Here is a 4,603-nt window from a genome sequence, read left to right on the forward strand (position 1 = left end):
CAAGGTACTGTCTGTGGTTCTGCTGATATAGCAGTGTACCATTTTAGTGATGGAGACATATATCAGCCAGTGATCAGTACATAATGTACTTAACTCAGGATAAGTGCCACAAGGGAAAAGAAAGAAACAAAGGGGTGGAGCATAATGGATGTGGGAGTGAGTTTAGCCACTGATAATTGCCTAATTAACCTGTATTTCGTGCTTGTTTCTAAGTTTATAAAACCTGAAAGTGCTAAGGGGGTACCCAGCTCAGTGGCAATGAATGCCGTTCCTAGAAGGGAGAAATATGATTTATGTAAGACAAACGACTCCGTTCTCCTTTTAATAGATTGTTGAAGGGTGATGATGTGACAGATCAATCAATGGACAGTGATGGATAAGCCTGCTGTGTTGGCTTCCATAAGAGATTTTTTTTTCCTTTTCAGATTTAAGCAAAAGGTCTCAAGAGGAGTCTCTGAACATGGTTGTGAAAAGATGTATGGGTTAAAGCTCTAACATCCATCTTGTTACCATGCAGCAACGTTTAAAAAGATAAAAAGCCATCCTTCTGTGGGTTCCAGGAAGATGGTGGCCAGATTGCGTCTCCTATCTAGAACTCTGTCCCAAACAGACTCCAAGCCATAGTATTTGCAATTAATTACCTTGCATACATGTGAAAGTTGGACATTGAATAGGGAGGAGTGAAGAAGAATTGATGCATTTGAATTATGAGGGTGGCAAAGAACGTTGAAAGTACCATGGACTGCCAAAAGAACAGGCAAATTTTAATTGGGACAAATATAGAATGCCAGTTAAGTGAAAGGCTGGCAAGACTTCAGATCATGTACTTTGGCCATGTTTTCAAGAGAGACCAGCCCCTGACGAAGGGCATAATGTTTGGTAGAGAATCAATGAAAAAGAGGAAGGTCCTCAAAAAGATCTATGGACGCAGTGGCTGCAACAGTGAGATCAAATGTAAGAACCACTGTGAGGATGGTGCAAGTCTGGGCAGTGTTTTGGCATCAAACAGCATATTTTTTAGCCTATTGTTTTCCCCTTTCACCCTTCTCCTCCTACCACTGGTAACCATCAAAGTCTTTTTTGTTGTTGTTATGAAATTTTTTTTCTTGATATTTTAAAATAACAGTAACCTCATGCAATAATTATCCTTTGTAATACATAATAACTTACACAATCACCTGAGTAATGTAGGCAATCTTAATTCTTTGTTTAGAAATAATGACGTTGGCATTTTTTTCATTTGCCAATAAATTGCCTCAGTTCTTTACTATGGAGGTATATGTAGCTTATGGTGATGGAAACTTGGTTGTTAGTGGTGGTGGGGAAATTATAAAATGCAACTCTTCAGACCTCTCTCCCTATGTAGACTAAAGCTGACCAATATTTTTTTTTAATGAAAAGAAAGGGAATACTTTGGCAATTTGAGGAATCATTATAAAGTACTACATATAATCTTGCAAGTGATATGTTCATGGCCATCATGATGCTGAACAGAGTTGTTTAAAATTTAGTAAGGCTTGGCCTGTTCCAAGGACTTGTTAATAACTATTCCAAGAGACCCTTGATTCTGTACTCCCTTCACCCCACTCACTCAGCTATAAACAAGAGTATCATAACATTCCAGTAATAGTACTTCAGGTAGCCTGCTTTCCAAAATGTTAGCCACTATATGAGAAGAGGATTATTTACTTTACACCCATATCCTTAAAAATCTAAGACCAACAAGGACATTAAATACTCCCATAACTGATAAGAGTTGGTTAAAAATGAAAACGTGAAATTAAAGTTTAGTTTTTTTTAAACTGAAATTTTACTTACCAAGATCGAAGTTGTTGGTATCTTGAGTGGTGGAAATTCATGGTATTATTTAATGACTGGATGTATCTAAATAAAATAATTTTCAAATGACAACCATGTAAACTTCTTAGATTTATAAAGTTATGTTGTTAAAAACCTCTGTAAGGCACACATTTTTATTATGTATTTTCTTTGTGACTAGTAAGAATTTATAAATTAAGGGAAAAATTTTGGCTCTTAATATAGTAACTCCCCCCCCCCTTAATATAGTATCTTTAAGGTAAAATAATAGTAATAATAATTGTCCTTTTGTTTTTTTACTAACTTCACACAGCACAATGTCTTCTAAGTCCATCCATGTTGTGAGGTGTTTCAGTTCCATCATTATTCTTTAATGGTGCTTAGTATTCCATTGGGTTTATATACCAATATTCATTCATCCACTCTTCAACTAATGAGTGTTTAAGTTCTCTCAATCTTCTTGCTATTGTGAATAGTTCTGCAATGAACTTGGCTGTGCATATTTATAAAGATGTTATTTTCTTATTTCTTTAGGATATATACCAAGTAGTGCTATTGCTGGGTCCTATGGTACTCCTATTCCCAAATGTTTGAAGAAGCCCCATATCACTTTCCTCAATGGTTGTACTGTTTTACAGTCCCATGAGTAGGATATGAGTGTACTATTCTCTCTGTACTCTTCCCAGAACTAGTTTTCTGTGTTTTTGAACCTTGCTATCAATACTAGAGTGATGCCATGTCTCATCGTTTTGATTTGCATCTCTTAAATAGCTAGTAATCAGAAGCATTTCTTCATATGTTTTTGGCCACCTGAATGTACTCTTTGGCAAACATCAGTTCATGTTCTTTGCTCATTCTTTTATTTGGGTTATTTTGTTTTGCTCTTGTTGAGGTGTTGTAATTTTCTATACATTAGAAATTTACCCCTTTTCTGCTATGTCTTTACTAAAAAATTCATTTCACAGTCTGTGGGTTTTCTTTTCACTCTTTTGGTGAAATCTTTGATCCACATAAGTTTCTTGTTTTTAGAAGATCCCACTCATCTGTCTTCTGCTGTGTGTATGTTTTCCATTATGTTTGACGGTGGGTTTATGCCATGTATTAGGACTCTATGTTTGTCCCTACTTTTTCCTGGATAATTTTTATAATTCTGGGATTTACATTCATGGTTTTAATCCATCTTGAGTTTATTTTGGTGTATGGAATGCGATGTAGATCTTGATATGTTTTCAGCAAATGGAAATCCAGTTATGTCAGCACCATTTGTTAAAGAGACTTTATCTTCCCCATTTAATATCCTTTGTCCTGTGTCAGAATTAGTTCTGCTAAGTGGGTGCATTTATTTCTGGGTTTTCTATTATGTTCCATTAATCTATTTATCTCTCATTGTACCAATCCTAGACTATTTTGACCAAGAGAACTCTATAGTAGGGCTTGAGATTGGGAAGTGATAGGCCTCCTACTTTTATCTTCTCCATTGGTAGTTGTGATAGTTACATACTCTGGTGTCAATTTGGGACTTAAGAAGATTCAGAGTGAAGGGGTGGAGTCTAGTCTGTTAATTGGGTCATAGCAATGAGGCCTCTGTGTGGGTATGACCTTCTCCTGAGGATTCTGGTAACTCCTATAATTCTTCCTTGGAGGCAAAAGACTCTCTCTCTCTCTCTCTCTCTCTGCTCACCCCCTTGAAGATTTTCTACTGACAAGGCTCACTTCCTGCGAGATATTTCTGAGGAGAAGCCACATGAAGCTACCCTGAGGGAATCATAGTTTCAGAGCTGAAGGAACCACAAGGAGACCCCTGCCAGCGCTGAGATGCTTACAACGCCACTGTATCCTCAAGACTTCCAACCCACTGGCCTGTGATTTTCCTGTATTTAGCATCATTGCATGTGTTTCGTGAGTCTGAAGAGGACTTTATAGATTGGTATCGGACATATGGGCTAATATTGACTTATGAATTTGATCTGGACTGGGCTAAGATGTTTTATCAATATTCAATTGCTCTTGTATATAAAGCTCTTTCTTATACACATATGAATGTCTATGAATTTCTTTCTCTAGTCTACCCGGACTAACACAGTAGTTCTTTGCTTATCCTAGGTCTCTTTCCTTTCCATATAAAGTTGATGATTAGTTTTCTCATCATTGAAGAATTATCCTGGGATCTAGAGAGGAATTGCCTTGTGTTTATATATCGCTTTGGGTAGTATTGACATTTTCATAATGTTAAACCTTCCTATTTACTAAGAACTCTTGGTTCCTTATAGTACTGTTTAATGATTTTCTTTGTACAGCTTTTCATTTCTCTGGTTAGCTTTATACTTGAGTATTTAAATTACTGGCTGGCTATTATGAATAGCATTGGTTTCTTGATTTCCTTTTTGGAGCCTTCTTCATTTTTATACAGGAATCAGATTCTTTTTTTTTTTGCATGCTGATCTTGTACCTCACCATATTGCTGGATCTTTGAATTAGTTCCAGCAATTTCTTGTCAATTCTTTGGGGTTTTCCATGAATAGAATCATATCATCCGCAAATAGAGCATATTTTCCTTTTTCAACAATTTGTATGCTTCTGATTTTTTAAAATTTTCTAATAGCTCTAACTAAAAATTCCAGTATCAGTGAGTGATCACTAAGGGCATCAATGTCTTGTTCTTATTCACAACAGAGCGCTTTCTCTTTTCCTCCATCGAGTTAGATCCTGGCAATTGGGTTTGTGTATGTGCCCTCTATTATGTTGAGGAATTTTCCTTCTATTCATATTTTATTGAGTCTTTTTA

Source organism: Echinops telfairi, unplaced genomic scaffold, assembly GCF_000313985.2.
Source record: "Echinops telfairi isolate 266 unplaced genomic scaffold, ASM31398v2 ScPeMD7_5592;HRSCAF=6446, whole genome shotgun sequence".
Classification (NCBI taxonomy): Eukaryota; Metazoa; Chordata; class Mammalia; order Afrosoricida; family Tenrecidae; genus Echinops; species Echinops telfairi.